The 27,170-nt window shown below is 38.4% G+C and overlaps 1 pseudogene; it reads left to right on the top strand.

The window, feature by feature from the left end:
- Positions 1–25,529, top strand: part of LOC118841891 — a 51,975-nt pseudogene extending 26,446 nt beyond the window's left edge.
- The last annotated feature ends 1,641 nt before the right edge of the window (positions 25,530–27,170 follow it).

Raw genomic sequence — 27,170 nt, 5'->3', positions numbered from 1 at the left:
TTGCTTTTTTCAGAAAACCAGTTCTTAGTTTTATTTATGACTTCAATAGTTTTTTTATTTCAATTTTTGTAATCTCTCTTTGGTCTTCAGTATTTCGATTTTGGTATTTAATTGGGGTTTTTCAATTTGTTCTTTTTCTAGCTTTTTCATTTGCCTGCAGAATTCATTTACCTCCTCTTTCTCTATTTTATTCATGTAAGCATTCAGAGATACAAAATTTTCACTAAGAAACACTTTTGCTGCTTCCTATAATTTTTGCTATACTGTGTCATTATTGTCATTCTCTTCAATCAAGTTATTGATTATTTCTATGATTTGTCTTTTGACTCACTCATTCTTTAGGATTAGATTATTTAGTTTCCAATTAGTTTCTAGTCTATCTATCCATGACTCTTAATTGCATATATTTTTTATTGCACCATGATCTGAAAAGGATTCTTCTGCCTTTCTACACTGGATTGTTGGGTTTTTATGCCCTAGTACATGGTCAACTTTTGTGTGTGTGCCATGTACCACTGAGAAAAAAAGGTGTATTCCTTTCTATCCCCCTTCAGTTTTCTCCAGAGATCTATCATATCTAACTTTTCTAAAATTCTATTCACATCCTTAATATCTTTTTTGTTTATTTTGAAGATAGATTCATCAAGTTCAGAAAGCGGAAGGTTGAGGTCCCCCACTAGTATAGTTTTCCTGTCTATTCCTCCTGTAACTCCCTTAACTTCTCCTCTAAGAATTTGGATGCTGTACCACTATAACAACAATCTGCTAGTAGCTACTGTGGCTGAGTAAGACCAACAACAACCAGCACACAGAAGAGCTGCTAACCCATGTTGTTTGATCTACTTTTCTAAGGAAAGCAACTTTAAGGGGTGAACAATCTCAGTTTAATCAAACATACATATATCATTCACTTAATTCAGGGGGAAAGGATCATCCCCCTGAACATCAAGGCAAATACAAATGGAAATTATAAACATCAACAGACAGACTTTGTCTGATTCAAATCACAATACATAGTTACCAGAGAATCACCAAGATCTATGTCTCTGGCTTATCAAAGCCTGGAGGGGGGGTGGGTTTCAAATGTTTGCCCAGTTTTGTCACCCATATTCTTTCAATGTATGTACTTCCAAAAGTCAAATGCCAACCTCATATCTTATATACCCATCTAAGGGCCCTGAGCCACTTGAGTCTCATATATAATTCACTGACTCTCCATTGTCTTAGTCCTGAGAAACAATCCAAAACAAAAGATCCCACTTTACCTGCCCCATTCAAACAAAGGCCAGAAACATTAAAGGCACTTAACAGAACATCAAAACGTCCTGCCCTGGTTACAGCCACTTGGTGAATATATACTAAGTAATGATATTGCTTCATTGTCTATGGTGACTTTCAGCAAGATACAGTTTCCTTCCTTATCTCTTTTGATTAGATCTATTTTTGATTTTACTTTGTCTGAGATTAGGATTGCTACCCTTGCTTTTTTTTTAACTTCAGATGAAGCATAATATATTCTACTCCAGTCTTTTACCTTTAGCTTTTGCCTATGCCCCTTCTTCAAATGTGTTTCTTGTAAACAATATCTTGTAGGAGTTTGGTTTTTGATCCATTCCACTATTTGCCTCCATTTTATGGGAGAGTTCATTTCATTCACATTTACATTTATGATTACTATCTGTGTCTTTTTCTTCATCTTATTTCCCCCCTCCATATATGCTTTCATTTCTCCCTTCTCCTTTCCCCTCCTCAAGAGTTTTGTTTTTGACCACTGCCTTCCTCAATTTTCCTTACCTACTATCCTCCCCTCCCTGTTCCCTTAATATTTCTTCCCTCCCTTCTAACACCCCCCCCCTTTCTTTCACCTTTTCCCTCCTACTGCCCGTAGGGTAACTTAAATTTCCATACTTAAGAAAGTATGTTATTCCCTCCTTGAACCAAATCCTATGAGAGTAAAGCTCAAATACTTCTCTTCTCCCTCTCTTCTTTCCCTCTACTAGAATATGTTTTTGTGCCTCTTCATGTGATGTAATCTCTATTCCTCTTCTCACATTACAATCCATTTAGCACCACTTAATTAGTATCACATTAATTAATTTACATCCACATCCTCTGTCTATGCACATTCTTTTTAGTATCATAATAAATATACCATTCTCAAGATTAACAAGTATTTTTTCCCATACAGGGATGTAAATGGTTTGCCCTTATTAAATAATAAGGTTTTTTTTTCCTTTTTCCCCCTGTTTACCTTTTTCTGTCTCCCTTGAGTCTGGTATTTGAAGATCAAATTTTCCACTGAGCTCTGGTCTTATCAACAGGAATGTCTGGAAGTCCTTTATTTTGTTGAATCTTCTTGCCTGAAAGATTATTCTCAATTTTGCTGGGTAGTTGGAATTTGGTTGGGAGCAGAGTCTAAGTGGCTGAATGAAAACAGAGACACGTCCGGGGTCTCTCACAAATTCTTTCAGATACCTTCTGAGACGTGAATCAGAACAGATTCGAGAGAGGTAGTTTCTAATAGGTGATAGAGTGTGGCAGATTTCCAAGCCAGAAGAGTCTAGAAAGTCGATAAAAACAATCTGTTTCACCAGGCCAGGAGAGTGCTTGGTGCAGAACTACACCCCACCATACCAGAGTACCATACCAGAATGGGAGTAGGCCCAGCCCACCTGGATGCGGTGGCTATCCCTAAGCCTCTCAGCACAGGGTGGGAGTCTGCAAGAACTAGGTGAGACAGAGGCACAGAGCATGAGGCAGCAGCAACAGCTACTCCTGGGGCTATCAGCCCACAGTCTAAAGGTTTGAAACTCACCTTATTGAAATTACAGGAGCTATGATGACAGAGTAAAATCTAAAATTTCTCATCCCTCTCTTGAATAACCTAGATAATACTGTCCTAGGAAAAATCCTGGAATAGAGGAGCAAGTAGTGGGGGTTCAGTAGTCTTTGAGCTTGGGAAACTAGAGAGACCTCTTATTGTGGTGAGAGAAGAAAACCAATTCAGGAAGGGAGGCATCCCAAAAAACCATACTTCAGGAGACTAGCAGGAATTCCTGAGACCCAGAGGTATAGAGCCAGCAAAAGCCAACACCAGGACCCCAGGTGTACCTTTGTGCAGCTAGCAGAATTGGCAGACATCAGTGCAGACTGACAGTTGAGGTCACCTCTGCTGCATAGTACAGGCCTAGGGGAAGACAAGACTTTCAGCAGCCATATCACCCATCTCTCACATCTCACATTTTGAGCCTCAGTGTAACCCCAGGGGAACTCAGGAAGACTTCGCTGGGCATTGATCCTTGGCATACACCAGCCTGCTCCAGCTCAACACCAGGTGAGCAGAAGCATTATGTAGCCTCTAGCTGACAAAACCAGAGGCCACAGCACACAAAGCCAACAACCAGGCCAAAAATTGCCAGCACAAGAAGCTAGGGTCAGAGCCCCCTGTGCCCCAGAAACTGAGATCCACTTTAAAAGCCAGGGAAAAGGCAACCAACATGAAGAACAAACTAGAAAATTAAAAAAAATGAATCATATTATGAGGCCACAGACAATCAAAATATGAATTCAGAAGAAGACAGCATTGACCTTATCCTCACATCTGAAACTTCAAAAGGGAATATAAACTGGTCTCAAGCCTAAAAAGCATTCCTGAATGAGCTCAAGGAAGATTTTAAAAGTCAAATCAGAGAAGTAAAAGAAAAATTACTGAATCTAACGAGACAAAATGAATCCTTGAGGGGGGTGGAGCCAAGATGGCAGAGTGAAACCAGTGACTTAGCAGAGTTCTCTTACAAATTCTGTCAAATACCCCCAAAAAGTGAATGTGAGCGGATTCGAGAAACTTAGAAGCCACTAGTAGACTGAGTGTGGCAGAATTCCAAGCCAGGAGAGCCCACAGGGAGAAGAGGATGGACCCGTAGACTGGGAGAGCACCGGGTGAGTGGAGCCACACCCGACCACACCAAAGTAGGAGCAGCCCTGAAACTCAGCCAGTGAACCAGGGCTGAGAGACTGCTGTGCCCACTAAACTAAACCATACCTGAGCCTGAGCAGGAGCAGGCTCAGGGGGGAAGTGCTGACTACGGCAGTGATTCTCCAGCCTCTCAGCCCAGGACGGGAGTCTGTTGGAGTTATGGGAGACACTAGTACAGAGCCTGCAGCCGGGGGAGCAGCTACTCCTGAAGCTTCTAGGACACAACCTAAAAGTTTGAAATTTGACATCTTGAACCTCCAGGAGACATGATGACCAGGTAAAACAGCTCTCACTCCACCCTTCCTCACCCAGAGAATACTGCCATAAGAGAAACCCTGGAACAGAAGAGTCAGAAATAGGGCTTCACTAGCCTTTTAGCCCGGGGGGCTGGGAAGACAGGCACCTCCTGAAGTAGCAAAAGGAACCTAGTGTGGGAAGAGAGGTGTCCCAGCAGGCCACACCTCAGCAAAGCAGTGAGAGTTCCTGAGTCTTGGGGGTGGGGGGGGGAATTACAAGCATGAACACCACCATCCCAGACATGCCTTTGCACAGCCATGGGTAGTGGCAAATACCAGTACAGACAACTGCTGAGACTACCGATGCTGTAGCACAGCCCTAGGTGAAGACAAGACACCCAGCAGCCAGAACACCTCTTCCCCATGCTTTACACCATGATTTCTAGTGTAAGCCAGAGGAACTCAGAAAGACATCATCTGGCATCGACCTTGGCACACCAGCCAGGTCCAGGTCAGCACCAGGTGAGAGGCAGCATTATATGGCTCTAGCTGACAAAACCAGAGGCCACAACACACAAAGCCAGTAACCAGGCTCTCATTTTCCAGCACAAAAAACTTGGGTCAGAGCCCCCTGGGTCCCAGAAGCAGAGATCCACTTTAAAAGCCAGGAAAAGAGACAATCATGATGACGAAGTAATCCAGAAAACCAAGGCGTATAGATGCTTATTATGGAGACAGGGAAGAAAAGCATCTGAAACCTCAAAAGGGATTGTGAACTGGTCTTCATCCCAAAAACCATTCCTCGGAGAGCTCAGAGAGGATTAAAAAAAACAAATTAGAGAGGTTAAAGAAAAACTGGGAAAAATTAAATGATGAGAACAAATCTTTAGAAAGTAAAATTGGCCAAATGGTTAAGGAGGTTCAGAATCTAATTGGAGAGAATGACTCTTTGAAAAGTAAAATTAACCAAATGGAAAAGGAGGTACTGGAACTAAATTAAGAAAACAATTAATTAAAAATTGGAATTGTGCAAATATAAGCTAAGGACTCTCTCAGGCATCAAGAATCAGTGAAACAAAATCTAAAGAATCAAAAAATAGACGAAAACCTGAAATACAACAATCTTGCTAGTAGCTACTGTGACTGTGTAATACCAAGAGTAACCAGCACATAGAGGGCTGCCAACACAGGTTCTTTTGATCTGCTTTACTAAGGAACGTAACTTTAAGGAGTTAACAATCTTAATTTAATCACACATACAAATATCATTCACTTAGTTGAGGAGGATAAGCCTCAACCTGAACTGCAGAGCATGTGCAAACAAATTACAAACATAGATTATAAACAGACCAAATACAAACCAACACCTGGGTTAGCAAAGCCAGGGGGCAGTTACAATGGCTTGCCCAGAGTCTCCACAACAACACTCCACCTTGAGTGAGTGCCTGAAAGAATGCTAACCTCTGAGGTTTTATACTCTGTTCAGGGCTCAAACAATTCACACATAATCAGCAAAAGGGCTTGATTCTGGGGATTAGCACCTAGTGGGACTTAATCAAAGACACTTGATTACTTTAACATTCTAAAAGAGAAAAGAGTTAAGAAAAAGTGCCACCTATTAAGGTAATTATTGGTAATTATAAGGTAATTATACCAATACAAATGTCTGATTGAAAAAAAAAATCTGACCTGGAAAATGAATCCAGGAGAGATAATCTAAGAATTACTGGTCTACTGGAAAGCAATGAAATAAAAAAAGAGCCTGGACAGTATCTTCCAATATATCATTAAGGGAAATTACCCCAAGATTCTAGAAGCAGAGAGTAAAATAGTCATCAAAAGTATTTATTGGTCACCCCCTGAAAGAGATCTGAAATTTAAAACTCCAAGGCATATTGTAGTCACATTCCAGAATTACCCAGTCAAGGAAAAAATACTGCAAACAGTCAGAAAGAAACAATTTGAATATTGCAAAACTACAGTCAGGACTTTGCAGCTTCTACATTAAAAGAAAGGAAGAATTTTGTTATTATTTTGTCCAGCTCAGTAAAAAAATTTTTTGGTAGTTCGATTGGTATGGTACTCAATAGATAGATTAATTTAGGTAGGATTGTCATTTTTATTATATTAGCTCGGCCTAACCATGAGCAACTGATATTTCTCCATTTATTTAGATCTGATTTTATTCGCGTGAAAAGTGTTTCATAGTTATGTTCATATAGGCCCTGGGTTTGTCTTGGCAAATAGACTCCCAGATATTTTATAGTGCCTTCAGTAACTTTGAATGGCATATTCCTTTCTATCCCCATTCAGTTTTCTCCAGACATTTATCACATCTACCTTTTCTAAAATTCTATTTACCCCCTTAACTTGTTTCTTGTTTATTTTTGTTAGATTTATCAAATTAAGAGAGAGGGAGGTTGAGGTCACCCACTAGTATAGTTTTGCTGTCTATTTCTTCCTGTAACTCCCTTAACTTCTCTAAGAATTTGGATGCTATACCACTTAGTGCATATATTTTAAGTAATGATATTGCTTCATTGTCTATGTTGTCTTTTAACAGGATATAGTTTCCTTCCTTATCTCTTTTACTTAGATTTAGCTTTGCTTTTGCTTTGTCTGAGATTAGGATTGCTACCCATGCTTTTTTTTTTACTTCAACTGAAGCATAACATATTCTTCTCCAACCTTTTACTTTTATCATGTGTGTATCCCCATTTCAAATGTGTTTCTTGTAAACAACATATTGTAGGATTGTGGTTTTTAATCAATTCTGCTTTCTGCCTCAGTTTTATGGGAGAGTTCATCCCATTCAAATTCACATTTGTGATTACTATCTGTATCTTTTTCTAAATCCTATCCCTCCTGCCTTGTTTATGCTTTTCTTTCTCCCTCTCCTTTCCAGTCCTCAAAAGAGTTTTGGTTTTGACCACCACCTTCCTCCATTTTCTCTCCCTGTTGACACTCACCCTTATCTTACCCTTTTCCTCCTGCTACTTCTTCCCTTCTTTCCAACACCCCCCAGACACACTTTTCTTTCACCTTGCCCTTCTCCTGCCTGTAGGACAAGTTTAATTTCTATACTTATCAGAGTATGTTATTCCCACCTTGAACCATATCCAATGAGAGAAAAAACTCAAACACTGCTCTTCTCCCTTTCTTCTTTCCTTCTGCCATAATGTTTTTGTTCCTCTTCATGGATGTATTTTAGCCTTTTCTACCTCCTCCCTAACTCTTCTCCCAGAACAATACCTTTGCACCCCTTAATTGTGTTTTTCTTTAATTATCGTATCAGTTACTTTTTATTGACACCCTCAGTCTATGTATATCCCTTTTAGCTGTCATAACAACTGTAACATTCTCAAGATTGACATTATATATATATATATGTATGTATATATATATATATATATATATATATATATATATATATATATATATGTATATAGAAGCTTGCAAAAAATTTGCCCTTATTGAATGACAAGGATTTTTTTTCCTCTTCGTTCACCTTTTTATGTCTCTCTTGAGTCTTGTATTTTAAGATCAAATTAAGCCTTTTCATCAGGAAGGTCTGGAATTCCCATATTTCATTGAATGTCCATCTCCTTGCCTGAAAAATTATGCTCAATTTTGCTGTGTAGTTGCTCCTTGGTTGTAGTCCAAAGTCCTTTGCCTTACAAAATATCATTTTCCAATTCTTCTTTTCTTTTTTTTTCTTTTTTTTATTTTTATTTTTATTTTTAGTTTACCACGCACGGTTCTACATAGTTTTGAGTTCCAGTTTTTCTTCCCTCCCTCCCCCCTCCCTCCCCAAGACGGCATGAAGTCTAATATAACTGTCATGTATAACTTCGCATTGAATTAATTTATGCACTAGTCAAGTTGTGGAGAAGAATTTTGACCAATGGAATGAATCATGAGAAAGAAGAAACAGAACCAAAAAAAACCCAAAAACAAAAGAGAAGCAGAAAAGGCGAGCATGTAGTGTGCCTCAGTCTGTATTCAAACTTCGCAGTTCTTTGTCTCGATGAAGATAGCATTCTCCATCGTGAGTCCCCTGGAGTTGTCCTTGCCCCTTAGGTTGCTGAGAAAAGCGCAGTTTGTCAGGGTTGGTCCTCACGGAATCTATATATCTGTGGCTGTGCACAACGTTCTCCTGGCTCTGCTCCGCTCACTCAGCATTATGTCGTGTAGGTTTTTACAGGTTGTTATGAGGTCTGCATCATCCCCATTTCTTATGGCACAATAGTATTCCATTACCTTCATGTACCACAGTTTGTTCAGCCATTCCCCAATTGATGGGCATCCCTTTGATTTCCAATTCTTGGCTACCACAAAGAGAGCCGCTATAAATATTCTTGTACATATGGGTCCTTTTCCCGCTTGTGTGATTTCTTTGGGATACAACCCTAGAAGTGGTATTGCTGGGTCAAAGAGTATGAACATTTCTATAGCCCTTAGGGCATAGTTCCAAACCGCCCTCCAAAATGGCTGGATCAGCTCACAACTCCACCAGCAATGCAACAATGTTCCAATTTCCCCACATCCTTTCCACTATTTATCATTCTCCTGATTTGTTATTTTAGCCAATCTGACAGGAGAGATGTGGTATCTAAGAGTTGTTTTGATTTGCATTTCTCTAATCAGCAGCGATCCAGAGCATTTTTCCATATGCCTGAAGATAGCTTTAATTTCTTCCTCTGAAAACTGCCTGTTCATATCCTTTGACCATTTCTCAATTGGGGAATGGCTTGTATTCCTATATATTTGGCTCAGCTCCCTGTATATTTTAGAGATTCCAATACTTTGTAGACTATTTGGGAAAATAGGTGAAGAAGGAGTCCTACCAAATTCCTTTTATGACACAAATATGGTACTAATACCCAAACCAGGTAGAGTTAAAACAGAGAAAGAAAATTATAGACCAATTTCTCTGATGAATATTGATGCAAAAATTTTAAATAAAATATTAGCAAAAAGACTGCAGCAACTCATTACGAGAATAATACACTATGACCAGGCAGGATTTATTCCAGGAATGCAAGGCTGGTTCAATATTAGGAAAACTATTAGCATAATTGACCATATCAACAACAAAACTAGCAGAAACCATATGATCATCTCAATAGATGCAGAAAAAGCCTTTGACAAAGTACAACACCCATTCCTATTAAAAACACTAGAAAGCATAGGAATAAGTGGAACCTTCCTCAAAATTATAAATAGCATCTACCTAAAACCATCAACAAGCATTATCTGTAATGGGGATAAACTAGATGCATTCCCAATAAGATCAGGGGTGAAACAAGGATGTCCATTATCACCCCTATTATTCAATTTGGTACTGGAAGCATTAGCTGTAGCAATAAGAGAAGAAAAAGAAATTGAAGGAATTAGAATAGGAAAAGAAGAAACTAAATTATCACTTTTTGCAGATGATATGATGATTTATGTAGAGAATCCTAGAGAATCAAGTAAAAAACTACTTGAAATAATAAACAACTTTAGCAAAGTTGCAGGATATAAAATAAACCCACATAAATCCTCAGCATTCCTATACATTACTGACAGAGAATATGCCTTTTCTCAGCAGGATCTGGCACATGCACAAAAACTGACCATGTACTAGGGCATAAAAACCTCACAATCCAGTGCAGAAAGGCAGAAATATTCAATGCATCCTTTTTAGTTCATGATGCAATAAAGCTTATTTGTAATAAAGGACCATGGAAAGATAAGGTAAAAATTAATTGGAAACTAAATAATCTAATCCTAAAGAATGAGTGGGTCAAAGAATAAGTCATAGAAACAATTAAGAACTTCATTCAAGAGAATGACAATAACGAGACAACATATCAAAACTTATGGTATCTAGCAAGAGCAATTCTTGAGAAAGTTTTATGTCTCTGAATGCTTTCATGAATAAAATAGTGCAAAAGGAGATCAATGAATTGTCCATGCAAGTGAAAAATCCAAAAAAATAACAAACTGAAAACCCCCCATTAAATACCAAATTAGAAATACTGAAAACCAAAGGATAGATTAATAAAATTGAAATAAAAATATTGAACTAATAAATAAACCTAAGAGCTGGTTTTATGAAAAAAAAACATTAAATTTGATAAATATTTTTTCAATTTGATTTAAAAAAAAAGAAATAAGAAAACCAAATTACCAGTATCAAAAAGGAAAAGGGCGAAATCATCTGTAATGAAGATGAAATTTAAAGAAAAATGAAATCATTTTGCCCAATTGTATGCCTATAAATTTGGTAATCTTAAGGAAGTGGATGAGTATTTACAAAAATATAAATTGCCTGTGCTTATAGAAGGGGAAGTAAAATACCTAAGTAACTCCATTTCAGAAAAAAACAAAAAAAAACAACAATTGAGCATGCCATCAATGAAGTCCCTACAAAAAAAATCTCCAGGTACAGATGGATTTACAAGCAAATTCTATCAAATATTTAAAGAACAGTTAATGCCCATACTTTATTTATTTTTCTTTTTTTTGGAGGGAGGAAGGCAAAGCAACTGGGGTTAAGTGACTTGCCCAAGGTCACACAAGTAGTAAATGTGTCAAGTGTCTGAAGCTAGATTTGAACTCAGGTCCTCCTGATTCTATAGCTAGTGCTCTACTAACTGTGCCACCTAGGCACCCCATTTCCCATACTTTATAAACTGTTTGGGAAAACAGGCAATGAAGGGGTCATACAAAAATCATTTTATGAGTCAAATGTGGCACTAATATCTAAAATAAGAAGAGTCTAAACAGAGAAAGAAAATTATAGACCAATTTCCCCAATGAAAATTGATATAAAAATTTTAATTAAAATATTAGCAAAAAGACTGAAGCAACTTATCACAAGAATAATGCCCTATAACCAGGTATGAATTTTTCCAGGAATGCAAGGCTGGTTCACTATTAGGAAAAATAATCAGCAAAATTGATCATATTAACAACAAAACTAGCAGAAGTCATATGATTATCTCAATAGATTTAGAAAATCTTTTTGAAAAAATACAATACCCATTCCTATTAAAAACACTGGAAGGCAAGGGGATGAACAGATTATTCCTTAAAATTATGAATAGCATTTACCTAAAACCATCAGCAAGCATTATATTTTATGGAGATAAGCTAAATACATTTCCAGTAAGAGCGGGAGTGAAAGGATGTCCATCATCACACCTATTATTCAATTTGGTACTATTAATGTTAGCTTTAGTAATAAGAGAAGAAAAAGAAATTGAAGGAATTAGAATAGTCAAAGAAGAAACTAAGTTATCACTCTTTACAGATGATATGATGATTTATTTAGAGAATCCTAGAGAATCAAGAAAAACCTACTTGAAATAATAAACAACTTTAGCAAAGTTGCAGGATATAAAATAAACCCACATGAATCCTCAGCATTCCTATACATTACTAACAAAGCCCAACAAAAAGAGATAGAAAGAGAAATTGCATTTAAAGTTTCTGTAGACACTATAAAATATTTGGGAGGCTACCTGCCAAGATAAACCCAGGGCCTATATGAATACAATTGTGAAACACTTTTCACACAAATAAATTCAGATCTAAATAAATGGGAAAATGTCACTTGCTTGTGATTAGGCCAAGCTAATATTAAAAAGAAAATAACAATTTTACTTAATTGAATTCTAGAGTTCCCAGCTCAAGGAGAAAATATTGCAAGCAGTGAGAAATAAATAATTTGAATATTGTAGAAACGCCACCAGAATAATACAAAACCTAGCAGCTTCCACATGAAGGGATCAAAGGGCTTTTAATATGATATTCCAGAGGTTAAAGAAGCTAGGATTGAAACCAAGAATTATCTACCCAGCAAAACTGAGTATAATACTCCAGGGCAAAATACAGATTTTCAATAAAATAGAAGACTTTCAACTTTTCTCAATAAAAGACCAGATCTGAATAGAAAATTTGCCTTTCAAATATAAGTATCAAGAGAAACATGAAAAGGTAAACAGGAAAGATAAATCATAAGGGACTTACTAAATTTGAATGGTTTTGTTTACATTCCTACATGGAAAGATAATATTTCTTATTCATGATACCTTTCTCAATATTAGGGCAGTATTAGGTAGCAACCATATGTATGTGTGTGTATATATATAAATATACACACATACACACACACACACATATGGAGAGACAGAGAGACAGAGGACACAAGGTGAGTTGAATATGAATGGTTGATATCTAAATAAATAAAATTAAGGGCTGAGAGAGCAATAAGTTTTGAGAAGGAGAAAGGGAGAGAAAGATTGGGGTAAATTTTCTCACATAAAAGTGGCAAGAAAAAGCAGTTATAATGGAAGGGAAGAGGGAGCAGGTAAAAGTGAGTGAGTGAATCTTGCTCTCATTGGATTTGAGTTAGGGAGGGAATAACATGCACACTCAATTGGGTATCTTAACCTACAGTAAAGTAGGGGGAATGGGAAAAGATGGCAAGAAGATAGAAGGGAGGGCAGATTGGGGAGGAGGTAGTTAAAAGCAAACACTTTTGAAAAGGGACAATATCAAGGGAGTAAATTGAATAAAGTGGGGCAGGATAGAATGGAGGGAAATGTAATGTTTTACAACACGACCAGTCATTCTGGAGAGCCATTTGGAACCATGCCCAAAGGGGTATAAAAATGTGCATACCCTTTGACCCAGCAATAGTACTTCTAGTGCTATATCCCAAAGAGATTATACAAGTGGGAAAGGGACCACTATCTACTAAAATATTTATAGCAGCTCTTTTTGTGGCAGCAAAGAATTAGAAATCAAGAGGATTCCCATCAATTGGGGAATGGCTAGATAAACTGTGGTATATGAATGTAATGGCATACTCTGGTACTATAAGAAATGAGGAGCAAAGGGGATGCCCATCAACTGGAAATTGGCTGAACAAGTTGTGGTATATGAAGGTAATGGAATACTATTGTGCTACAACAAATGGGGATGATACGGACTTCATGATAACCTACATGATATAATACTGAGTGAGCAGAACAGAAACAGGAGAACATTATGCATAAGCACAGATATACGGATTCTGTGATGACCAACCCTAACAAACTTTGCTCTTCTCAGCAGTGCACGGTGCAAAGACAACTCCAAAGGACTCATGATGGAGAGAGCTGTCTACATCCAGAGAAAGAACTATGAAGTATGAATACAGACTGAGGCACACTGTTTGCTCTCCTTTTCTTGTTTTCTTTTTTCTTTTGCTTGGTTTTTTTTGTTTCTTTTTTCTCCTGGTCCATTGTTTATGACTCTTCTTTATAACTTGACTACTTTGTAAATAAGTTCAATGCGAAGTTTTATGTAGAAGATATATCGAATCCCATGCTGTCTTGGGGAGGAAAGAAGGGAGGAGGGAAGAAAATTTGGAACTCAAAATTATGTGGAACTGAGCATTGAAAACTAAAAATAAAAAATCTTGGTTATAAAAAAAAAAGAAATGAGGAGCAGACTGACTTAATCATAACTTGGAAAAACTTATATGGACTGATGGTGAGTGAGGGGTGCAGAACCAGGAGAACATTATTCAGTATTACAGGCACATGGTATCTGTGATGACTAACTTTGATACATTTGTCTCTCCCCAGCAATACAAGGTTTTAAAGACTGCTTCAGAGGCGGAGTCAAGATGGTGGCTGGAAAGCAGAGACTAGTGTGAGCTCCCCACCGAGTCCCTCCAAAAACCTGTAAAAAATGGCCCTGAACCAATTTTAGAACTGCAGAGCCCACAAAATAACAGAGGGAAGCAGGGCTCCAGCCCAGGACAGCCTGGATGGTCGCTGGGTGAGGTCTATTGAGCATAGAGCTGTGAGCGGAGCAGAGCAGAGCCCAGCTTGGGCTGCAGCAGGACCAACCAGACCAGGAGCCAGGTGGAGCAGGCCCTAGTGCCCTGAATCAGTGAGCTGCAGCAGTTACCAGACTTTTCAATGCACAAACACCAAAGACAACAGAGAAGGTTAGTGGGAAAAGCTGCTGGGGACAGAGTGAAAGAAGGAGCTCCCAGTTTGGCCACCGCCCCAGGGGCAGCAGAGGTGGGGCAGCTACAGAACTACACCTGCAGTTGCTTCTAGCCCCAGGCCCACCTGGAGGGAGGAATTAATTGGTGGATCAGAGAAGGAGTGAAGAGCCTGCTGAAGATCTGAGTCCAGTCTGGACTGGAGGTTCTTGGGGAAGGAGGAGTGCTGGTGTGGCAGATCTGGCTGTAATAGCTCTGAAAACAACAGCATATCCCTTCAAGCTTGGAACAAAGTACTCTTTACACTACAAGCAGTCATACCCCGATGAAAAACTCAACGGTCAAGTAAGATGGCTGGGAACATGGCCAGGCAGTGAAAATGCACCCTGATTCAGTCTCAGACCTTGGATTTTTTCTTTGGTGACAAAGAAGACCAAAACATACAGCCAGAAGAAGTCAACAAAGTCAAAGAGCCTACAACAAAAGCCTCCAAGAAAAACATGAACTGGTCCCAGGCCATGGAAGAGCTCAAAAAGGATTTGGAAAAGCAATTTAGAGAAGTAGAGGAAAAATTGGGAAGAGAAATGAGAATAATGTGAGAAAAGCATGAAAAACAAGTCAATGATTTGCTAAAAGAGATCCAAAAAAATACCAAAGAAAACAACACCTTAAAAAATAGACTAACTCAAATGGCTAAAGAGCTCCAAAAAGCCAATGAGGAGAAGAATGCCTTGAAAGGCAGAATTAGCCAAATGGAAAAGGAAGTCCAAAAGACCACTGAAGAAAATACTACCTGAAAAATTAGACTGGAGCAAGTGGAAGCTAGTGACTTGATGAGAAAGCAAGATATTATAAAACAGAACCAAAAAAGATGGCGGCTGGTAAGCTGGGAATAGTGTGAGCTCCATATCGAGACCCTCCAAAAACTTATAAAAAATGGCTCTGAACCAATTCTAGAACAGCAGAACCCACAAAACAGCAGAGGGAAGCAGGGCTCAAGCTCAGGACAGCCTGGATGGTCTCTGGGTGAGGACTATTCCACACAAAGCTCGGAGCTGGGAGCTGGGAGCTGGGAGCTGGGAACGGAGTGGAGCAGAGCCCAGCCTGAGCAGCGTGGACCATCCAGACCAGAAGCAGGGCAGAGGGGGCCCTAGCTCCCTGATTCAGTGAGCTGCGGCAGTTACGAGACTTCTCAACCCACAAACACCAAAGACTGCTGAGAAGGTTAGTGTGAAAAGCTGCGGGAGTGGAAGGAGTTCGCTGTTCGGCTTCCAGCCCCGGGGGAAGCGGAGGTGGGGCAGCTACAGCTGTTGTTACTTCCGGCTCCAGGCCCACCTGGTGGGAGGAATTAAGTGGCGGATCAGAGCAGGGGTGCACAGCCTGCCGAAGATCTAAGCCCAGTTTGGGTTGGGGGTTCTTGGGAAAGGAGCAGTGCTGGTGTGGCAGAGCTGGCATCTCCCCCCCAAACGTGGAACATAGAACTCTGTAATCTACAAGCAGTCATACCCCACTGAAAAACTCAAGGGTCAAGTTAGTTGGCTGGGAATATGGCCAGGCAGCGAAAACGCACCAAGATTCAGTCTCAGACGTTGCATTCTTTCTTTGCTGACAAAAAAGACCAAAACATACAGACAGAAGAAATTAATAAAGTCAAAGAGTCTACAACAGAAACCTCCAAGAAAAACAGGAACTGGTCCCAGGCCATGGAAGAGCTCAAAAAGGAGTTGGAAAAGCAAGTTAGAGAAGTAGAGGAAAAATTGGGAAGAGAAATGAGAAGGATGTGAGAAAACCATGAAAAACAAGTCAATGACTTGCTAAAGGAGACCCAAAAAAATACTGAAAAATACACTGAAGAAAACAACATCTTAAAAAACAGACTAACTCAAATGGCAAAAGAGCTCCAAAAAGCCAATGAGGAGAAGAATGCCTTGAAAGGCAGAATTAGACAAATGGAAAAGGAGGTCCAAAAGACCACTGAAGAAAATACTACTTTAAAAATTAGATTGGAGCAAGTGGAAGCTAGTGACTTTATGAGAAATCAAGATATTATAAAACAGAACCAAAGGAATGAAAAAATGGAAGACAATGTGAAATATCTCCTTGGAAAAACCACTGACCTGGAAAATAGATCCAGGAGAGATGATTTAAAAATTATTGGACTACCTGAAAGCCATGATCAAAAAAAGAGCCTAGATATCATCTTTCAAGAAATTATCAAGGAGAACTGCCCTGATATTCTAGAGCCACAGGGCAAAATGGAAATTGAAAGAATCCATCGATCGCCTCCTCAAATAGATCCCAAAAAGAAATCTCCTAGGAATATTGTTGCCAAATTCCAGAGCTCCCAAATCAAGGAGAAAATACTGCAAGCAGCCAGAAAGAAACAATTTGAGTATTGTGGAAACCCAATCAGAATAACCCAAGATCTGGCAGCTTCTACATTAAGAGATCGAAGGGTTTGGAATGCAATATTCTGGAGGTCAATGGAGCTAGGATTAAAACCTAGAATCACCTACCCAGCAAAACTGAGTATCATGTTCCAAGGCAAAATATTGACTTTCAACAAAATAGAGGACTTTCAAGCTTTCTCAGTGAAAAGACCAGAACTGAATAGAAAATTTGACTTTCAAACACAAGAATCAAGAGAAGCATGAAAAGGTAATCAATAAACGGAAATTGCAAGGGACTTACTAAAGTTGAACTGTTTTGTTTACATTCCTACATGGAAAGATGATGTGTATGATTCATGAGAACTCAGTATTAGGGTAGTTGAAGGGAATATGCATATATATATATATATATATATATATATATATATATATATATATATATATATATATATATATATGTTTAGGTATATATATAGGTAAATGTGTATGTATGTATGTATCTATATGTATGTGTATGCATGTGTATATATGTATATATATGTGTGTGTGTGTGTTTTTATATGTGTATATATATACATATATATGTGTGTGTATATATATATATATATATATATATATATATATATATATATATATATATATATGTAAAAGAGAGAGAGCAGACAGAGGGTGAGTTGAAGATGAAGGGAAGATATCTAAAAGAAATAAAATGAAATTAAGGGATGAGAGAGCAACATACTAAGAGAGGGAGGAGATAGGAAGAGATAGAATGGGGTGGATTATCTCGCATAAAGGTGGCAAGAGGAAGCAGTTCTGTGGGAGGAGGGGAAAGGGCAGGTGAGGGGGGGATGAGTGAACCTTGCTCTCATCAGATTTGGCCTGAGGAGGGAATACCATACATACTCAGTTGGGTATCTTACCCCACAGAAAAGAAGAGGGAGGAAGATAAAAAAAAATAAAAGGGGGGGGATGATGGAGGGGAGGGCAGATGGGGGTGGAGGTAATCAAAATAAACACTTTGGAAAGGGGACAGTGTCAAGGGAGAAAATTCAATAAAGCGGGATGGGTTGGAAAGGAGCAAAACGTAGTTAGCCTTTCACAACATGAGTATTGTGGAAGGGTTATACATAATGATACATGCGTGGCCTAGGTTGAAGTGCTCGACTTCTTAGGGAGAGTAGGTGGGAAGGGAAGAGGGGAGAGAATTTGGAACTCAAAGTTTTAAAATCAGATGTTCAAAAACAAAGAAATGTTTTTGCATGCAACTAAAAAATAAGATACACAGGGAGAAATTTGTAATTCAAACTGTTGTGAAAATCAGTGCTGAAAACCAAATATGTTAAATAAATAAATGTAAATTAAAAAAAAAAACAGAACCAAAGGAATGAAAAAATGGAAGACAATGTCAAATATCTCAGGCAGGGTGAAAGCAATTATGGTTTACTCTGCCATCTTGGCTCCCAGGAGTTCAAATAGGTGGGCTGTGGGCTGGTAGCTCTAGGAGTAGCTGCTGTAGCTGCCACAGGCCCTGCACTTTTCTCTCACTCAGTTCTGACAGACCACTGTCTTGTGCTGAGAGGTTTGGAAATCGTCACTGCTGGGTGTGATTCCATCTACAAGGGCCCTCTCCCACTCTACTCTGGTGGTATGTAGATCCCCATCCTTTGTGCTCTCCCGGTCCTGTTTTCTAGTACTTAATACATTACATCATTGTATTATTCACTTTTTTGACTATCATGTTATACTTAGATCCATCTGGCAATCCAAAAAAAGCCCTCATATGTGTTTCACATAAAATGGTGTCTAGTCATTCCTTCTTCATGGTGACCTTATAAAGTCATTTTAAAGCCAATCAAATAACTTTGTATCTTTTATCAAATTTCACTGGATTAGATTAAGAATGCTGGGATTTATTTTTATCCCAAATCTCTTATCTAATCTTTTTAAATTTTTTTTCCAAATTCCATATTTTATTATTTAATACTTTTTTAGTTTTCAACATTGCTTTCCACAAGATTTTGAGTTATAAATTTTCTCACCATTTCTACCTTTTCCCCCACTCCAAGATGGCATATATTCTGATTGCCCCATTCCCCAGTCAGCCCTCCCTTCTGTCACCCCACTCCCCTCCATCCCCTCTCCACTTACTTTCTTGTAGGGCAAGATAGATTTCTTTGCCCCATTGCCTGTGTATCTTATTTCCCAGTTGCATGCAAAAACAACATTTTTTGAACATCTGCTTTCAGAACTTTTAGTTCCAAATCCTCTCCACTCTTCCTTTCACACCAACCTTCCCTAAGAAGACAAGCAGTTCAACATAGGCCACAAATGTATCATTATGCAAATCACTTCCACAATGCTTATGTTGTGAAAGGCTAACTGTATTTCCCTCCATCCTATCCTGTCCCCCTTTATACAATTTTCTCCCTTGACCCTGTCCCTTTAAAAAAGTGTTTGCTTTTGATTACCTCCTCCCCCATCTGCCCTCTATTCTATCATCCCTGCATTTTACCACCTTCCCCTACTTTTCTGTGGGGTAAGATACCCAACTGAATGTGTATGTTATTCCCTCCTCAAGTCAAATACTATGAGAGTAAGACTCACTCATTCCCTTTCACCTGCCCCCCTTCCCTTCCAAAAGAACTGCCATTTCTTGCTGCTTTGATGTCTTTATCTCTCCCTTCTATCTCTCTCTTTCTCCCTGTCTCAATATACCTCTCCCACCCCTTAATTTTATTTTATTTTTAGATATCATCCCTTCATATTCAACTCACCCATTGCTCTCTGTATAGTTTGATCTTCTTTGTCAACAAAAAATGATTCTAGAGTCTGAGTCTGAGTCTGAGTCTGCATCCTTTTTTGCTGCCTGGCCATGTTCCCAGCCAACTACTTGACCTTTGAGCTTTTTGTCAGGGTATGATCACTTGTAGAGAGTTCTTTGTCCCAAGCTTTAGGGCCTGCACTGTTGTTTTCAGAGCTATGTCTACAAAGCAAGCTCTGCTGCACCAGCACTCCTCCTCTGCCAAGAATATCCAACCAGGATTGTGACCCAGATCCAAGCAGGCTCTGCACTCCCACTCTGATCTGCTGCTTAATTTCTTCTAACGGGTGGGCCTGGGGCCGGAAGCAACTGCTGCCAGAGCTCTGGAAGCAGCCTCAGCACTGCAACACTCCGTAGCCCCAGGGCTAGGGTTGACCGTGCACTCCTTTCACTCTATTCCAGCAGTTTTTTCCACAAATCTTCTCTGTTGTCTTTGGCATTTGTGGGTTGAGAAGTCTGGTAACTGCCACAGCTCACTGATTCATGAAGCTACAGACTGTTCTGCCTGGTTCTGGGTCTGGTTGCTCCTAGCGTGGCCCAGGCTGGGCTGTGCTGTTACCATCCCAGTTACCATCCAGGCTGTCCTGAGCTGGAGCCCTGCTTCCTTCTGCTATTTTGTGGGTTCTGCAGTTCTATAATTTGTTCAGAGCCATTTTGTAAAGGTTTTGGAGGGCCCTGGCGGAGAGCTTCAACAAGTCCCTGCTTTCTAGTTGCCATCTTGGCTCTGCCCCCCTGTTATCTAATCTTTTAGCTAGCCCTTCAAGGACCCCATCACCTCTCCACTAAATGAAGAAGCTATCTGGGACACTTTGATCCCTTGAGAAACATTTTCAAGGTAAAGTCTGGAGTAAAGGCTGAAAACTCCCTTTCTCTCTGATAGGATGTTAAGACATCACCTAGCTGCCAATTTCCCAGGTATTCCCACCACGTATGAATCAGCCCTGGTCCCTAGTTCTAGGCTTCTAGTTCTCTCCCCAGCAATATATGGTCCTAGTTGAGCCACATAAGAACTCTATGAAAACTACTGAATTTTACTGGTTTTGGAGTACTCAATCCTACCTGGGGCTTCAAAGAAGCCCATTTCCAGCTTCTCTGACTGCCTTTCCTTATAGTGAATATTTCCCTTAAATAAATGTGATTTGCTCTGCTGATTTTACCTTTTAGTTTGCTCTGTGTTTTCTTGTATCACGTTTTTGAATTCCAAACCTCACTAAATCTTTATTAAAATAAATTTGATATGCGTCCTATCCCTGAATTTATCTCCATAATTGCTAATATAAAATTGGATAGCATATAGCTAAGAACAGATGTTGGAAGCAACATTACTGATCTCTCTCCAACTTCATAAACTGTTAATTACTGGATATAATCATTCAGCTAGTTCTAAATCCGCTTAATTTTATCATTATTTATCCTATAGGATATAGGATATAGGATATTTCCCAGACATATAATCTTAGTCAAATATTTTACTAAAATCTAAGTAAATTCTGTTGAGGTCCTTGATCTAACAATTTATTAACCCTATCAAAAAAGGAAATAATGCTTTTTATGCATGAATTTTTTAAGAAGCCATACTACTTATTAGTAATAATTTTCTTTCTATATTAAAATGAATTGTATTATATATATAATATATATAACTGAATTATATATATATATATACATATATATATCATATATATATATATATATATATATATATATATATGATTAATGATCTGTTCTACAATTTTGCCAGGACCTGTATATAAATTTGATGAGGTAGAGTTTGTAGAATCTTCCATCTTTCAGAAAATTAAGACATTATTTTCCCATGCTAAAATTTATTGGATTTACAGAAAGAAAGAAATTTAGAAATCAACTTGTTCAACCTGCTCATTTTATCAATGGGAAAAATGGGAACTATCATTGTTAAGGGACTTATCCAAAATTATGTAAGAAATAAACATCAAAAGTGTTATTCAAATCCTGGACCTACAATTGAAAATACAGTATTGTCTTAAACAACAATAATAATTTTATAGTAACAACATCAATAATGACGATGATTGTATAGTGCTTATCAAATTTTATCTTCACAACAATCTTGCAAGGTTGGTGCTCTAATTATCTTCATTTTCTAGAAAAAGTGAGGCTAAGTGACTTACACAGGGTCACATAGCTAGTAACTTAGGTTTTCTTGATTCCAGCCCCAGCCTGTCCCACTCTGCCACCTTGCTGACAGATTTTCATTTCATTTCATTTCATTTCTCTCTCTCTCTCTCTCTCTCTCCTTCTTTCTTTGTTGGTTTGTTTATTTTTGATTATGTTGATATAGTCCAATAACTAGCTTGCAGTTTCAATATTGTTCTGAATTGTCAATGTCCATTTATACCTGTGGGTTATTCCATAATAAATCCATGAGAGTGTTTGCCAAGGGAGGCTAGAGGTGTAAATAGGACAGCTGGGGACCTGCCTGCACACTTTATCCAGTTTCAGGGATTACAACTCATCTCCTTTATTCGAACCCAGATTCATGTTTTGTAATCTTTCAATCAACATAAGGTTATATCTACCACAACAAATATTTACTAGCTGTTATTTCATGCTCTGATATTCCCCATGAACCTGTAGAGATAATACACATTACCCCATTTAATCCTTCCATATACAAAAATGAAATAATAATAACTAATAGTAGTGATAATAATATCATAAACCTAGAGGAAGAAGGCACCCTAGAGGCCCTCTGTTCAAACTCTGTTATTCTAGAGATAATTAAGTTTACTTCCATCACAGTTAAATGACTTGTTCAAAGTCACAAAGAAAGTACATTTCACAGGTCGAAAAAAAGTTCCTCTGCTTTTGTAATTAAATCAGTAGTAGTAACATTGTGACTTCTTAGATGCTTTGCTTCTTTTATACACTCCCTTTTTTGTAACTTCATGCCTAACAAATATGAAGAAATGTGAAAGTTTCAAAATACAAAGAGCAGATAAAGAGATACGTATATAAAACTTCAGTCTTCCCTGATGTACAGACTTTATATATTCATTTTCTTATGAACAGATTTGTACATGCAAATACACATATACGTATAAACATCTACATATGTATATACCTATATGTGCATATATACATATGTGTGTGTTAGGAAATGGAGCCTGAAATTTGTATATAGAACTATCATTTCCCTTATATGCAAATCTCTTGTATCTGTTCTGTTATGAATAGATTTATACAGACATACGAACATCCTGTATGTGGGTGTGTTTGTAAATATATGTACATGTGATACATCTAGGTACATTTAAAATATAACCTGTACATATATACACACATATACATTTGTGTGTGTGTATGTGTGTGTGTTCATGTGTATTAGGAAACTGAGCCTGAGAGAGGTTTAGTGATTTGAAAAGAGTCACAATGCATCCAAGGCAAGATTAAAACTCATGACTTCCTTGCTCCAAGTCCGGTAATAGTACATGATATGTTTAATATTTCAACTTTTCTGCATTGGATTATAAGATTTCGTGTCCTATTATGTACAATTTTGTACCTTACCAAGCCAAGGGCTTTTTATACTACTTTTGATTCCCATCCAAACATCAAAATTCTTTCATATATAATTTTTCTGAGATTCTATTTTTGTCCTTATATTTAACTAAAAAGCAATAAGATGAGGTCTCCAGATATTATTTTGGTGTTACTTTTTTCCACTAATTTGATTAGCTTTTTCTCTAAAGAACTCAAATATTATTCCATTCGATGCCAAATGTAAAGTATTGACATTGTGCTGTTTTTCTATTAATCACAATACTGTTTCCCTTATGTGCTTTGGACCACGCTAATTTTTATGGCTACCTTGTCTGGCCTTATGATCACCATTGGTGATTTTAAAAATTTATCTGGGGCAAAATAAGTTTGACTTTTATTCCTCAGTTTCGGTCTTTGTTGAATTTTATTTGAAGTGAGATTTCTTTGTAACAATAATTTTTTTAAACCACATTCTGTTTTCTAATTCACTCTGCTACATTCTTCCACTTTCGTTATAAGTTCATCACATTCACATTCATGAAAGATACTGCTACAGTTATATCAGGCCCTATCAGATACCTGAAATTGCACTGGTTTCAGACCTCTCGAAGGGCTTATGGACTTGGCATTTCCCAGGTACTTCTGCCTGGCTTCTCTCTCTTGCACAAGTCACATAGAAGAATTCAGCTTTGTTCCATGAGATCCCATTGGTTTTAGACTATGATTACAAAAGATACTGCTGTGTTCAAGCTTCCTGTAATTTCCCAACCAGGATTCTGTCTGTGTTCTTTAATAGTCTTGAACCAGGGGTGGGGAACCTGTAGCCTTGCAGCCACAGATGTCCTTCTAGGAGCTTGTATTAAGGGGGTTTGTTCTGTGAAGTTTGGATTCTGTTAAAGGGCTGCACTTAAGGACCTAGAGGGCCACATGTGGGCTCAAGGCCACAGGTTCCCCAACCCTGGATGTGGAGGAGTTTACTGGTGGTTTCCTTAGGTTTTGTCAGACTGTTGCTTTATAGAAAGTCCTTTTAAATCATTCATGGAATTTGTGAGAAGATCTGGGTTTGGCTAGGACTTTTCATGGCACCTTCAGGGCCAGAAGAATCACTATTTTTCTCACTATACTGCCTCACAATACTTTTTAAATAATAGATAAGCATATCCCATACCTTGTCTTTGACTATATGATTCCATCAACAATTGATTGAATCAGGAAAAGTGGTTAATTAATCAATTGTTTTGTCCACTTGATGCTAACAATGTAGTTTATTAATTAGTTACTAAGCAATACTGAATGGTTAGCGAATATAGAGAGCTTTACTAAAGACTGCAGGAGTATAAAAAAGGTAAAGACACAATCCCTACATGTGAGTTGATGATAATTAAATTGACTGATTTTACATAGAAAGTGTTTAGCATCTCCTTCTGAGAGGTATACTTCTTTTGTTCTTCACAATAAAAAGTTAATTCATTAACAACAGATTGAAGTGGAAAATTCCAGTCTAGTTACCTCACATGTCAGAAGGATACACCCACAAACCAGCCGCACAGCAATGATTCACCGCTGAGATCAGTAAGAGGCGATACCAAATTTAATGCCATGTATTGCAGTGGCAGTCTATACAATGTCTCCTCTACCATCTTTAGAGTGGAATTCTAATAGCAAGAATCAAACTCTGTACATCCTTACCCATGTGAAGAGATACTAGTGGTATATATTAAGAATATTAATATTAATATAATTTGTATACGATATGAAAATTAATAAATCACTTGTATGTTGCTTTAAGATTGTCATAACACAAAACCTCATGAGACAGGGAGTATCAATGTTATTATTCCTGGTTCATTGATGAGAAAATTGGGGATTAGAGATGCGAAGTGACCTTCCCAGTGTCACATACATAGTAAACAATAGCCAGAATTTGGGGCAGCGGGTGGCCCCCCTCCCTGCAGAGGTGGGTGGGAGTGGGAACGGCGCTGGTCTGCAGTGCCAGGGGAGTGCCGCCGCCACCGCTGCCGACATGTTCCAACGAGGGTGGCAAGCCAACCTCCGGGGTAATGAAAGCCCCTGGAGGAGACTCAAGCAATCTCTTTGGAACTCCAGAAGAAGTTATTCCTTCGAGTAGACCAAATAGAATGGCAGCTAATACATTTGGAACATCTGAGGAACCTCAGAATACACCTAAAAGGTCAAATCCTCCAGGAGGCAAAGAAGAGGTGTCTTTGAAGAGCCTGTTCCTGCGCAGGCTCGATGTCGTTTGAATCCTCCTGGTGGGAAGACCAGTGACATCTTTGGGTCTCCAGTCACCATTACTGCTCTCTTAGCACACCCAAACAAGCCCAAGGGTCATATTGTCTTACATGAAGGTGAGGACACAAAATTGCAACTCAAAGCTGCAGAGACACAGTCTTCAAGAGAAGAACTTGATGAGAAATGTGACAAAGGAAAGGAGGAACGAGCTAAGGAAGCTAAGTCTAAACTTAAGATTGACAACCATGAGCCCAGGTTGGGCCCCAGGCCTCGCTCACACAACAAAGTCCTCAACCCACCTGGTGGCGAATGTAGCATCCTTTCTATTAAAGAAAACTAATACCAGCATCTTCAGACCATAAACTCTTCTGTTAGGGTGTCAATGTTTATAGTTTCTAATTAGTACAAGTTGGGGTGGGGTGGGGAGGGTAGGGGCTGATGATTTATGTGAAGATTTTCATGTAGCTTGCTGCTCAAACTTGTCTTCTAGAAATGGCTAGGGCTACACAGGACCAGGGGATGCAGAGCCTTTCAGGGAATAAAGAAAACAAATCTTATGGGAGCAATAAGGAATTCCCCAGGTTTGCATCCAAGAATTAGTTCCAAATATGAGAAAATCTTTGATGGAGTGAAAGAAAAGTGGGAAAGAGTAGGATCTTCATGTGTTTTAGTGGGCAAATGTACATCTAGGGATGGTCCTGCAGCAGTAGCCATTGACAGTGTCACTAGGGGACTAAAAATCCCTGTGAATGATGTGTTGGACAGCTGCCCAAGGAATGCTCCCCCTCTCTTTGTCTGGTAAAGGGATATAATTTGTGTTCTAGAAGGGTAATAGATCATTTAGCTCACAGAGTCCTTAAATTATAGGGTGATGGTACAGGACTTTTACCTTTTCTGGGGGCATTACTAATATTTAACAAAACGGGTGTCAAATCTGTTTGTATCCTTTTAAGTTTGCCTCCATGATGCATTGTTCTGCAGATATCCTGAGGGTTTTTGACCTCTTTCCCACAAAAGCCAGGGAAAGACTCACTAAGCTGCAACTTGAAAGGGGTATGGGACTTGATTTGACATCTTGCAAGTGCTTATCGGTCAAGCCAATTTTCCTTTTTCCTTGTTTGTAGACCTATTCTTAATGGCAGATTTTTGCACCCAGATCTTCCAAGGGTATCAGTACCTTCTGTCATCTAGGATCCCTTGGCTTGATCTTAGATCAAAAGGCCTGCCCTACAATAAGAGAGTAAGTTGGTTCTCTTAGTAACTGATTTTTAAAGTGAATAATTTCTCCTTGCTATTCTCATAAGCCTTAAATGCTTTTGACTGCCTCTGCAGTTCACCAGTGGTGAACTTTCACAAACCACAATTCTTTTCTAAAAGGGGGGAGTAGGGCCTTAAGTCTTTTGTAAAGGCCTCATAAACCTATCTGATTTGATATCTTGGTTATTCATATTTTTCTAATGCTTTCTTTTACTGTAATCACTTGATGGGGGAGGAGAGCGAATCACTGAGAACCTTTAGTTCTTCAAAATGAGCATTTTGGACAATAAAAAAAAGAACAGCCAGAATTTGAACCCATCTTCCTAATTCCAATATCAGTGTACTTTGTTAACCCATACAAGCAATAAGTAATGACCATGCAAGTGACTTACCATCACTTGATTATGTATGTTTTTTTTCTATTTTTCAGAGCATTTTGCCCTCTATCTTTTTATTTGAACCACATAACAAGTCTGTAAAATTAATAGGACAGGTATTATTTTCCCACTTGACATGGTGAGAAACTGAAGCATAACCTAAATAAATGACTGGCTAAGTATTATAAAATAAATTAATGAAAGAGTAGATTGAAGTGTGGTCTGATTAGTACTAATTAAGTATTCTTTCTCTAATGTCATATGTCCAATATATCATTAACTTGTAGATGACCAGTACTATTCTTTTTGGATCAATGAGAAAAAAGTGAATCTTTTTTTCTCAATAC

The sequence above is a fragment of the Trichosurus vulpecula genome, chromosome 1, assembly GCF_011100635.1.
Source record: "Trichosurus vulpecula isolate mTriVul1 chromosome 1, mTriVul1.pri, whole genome shotgun sequence".
NCBI lineage: Eukaryota > Metazoa > Chordata > Mammalia > Diprotodontia > Phalangeridae > Trichosurus > Trichosurus vulpecula.
This window is presented reverse-complemented; position numbering and strand designations above follow the sequence as displayed.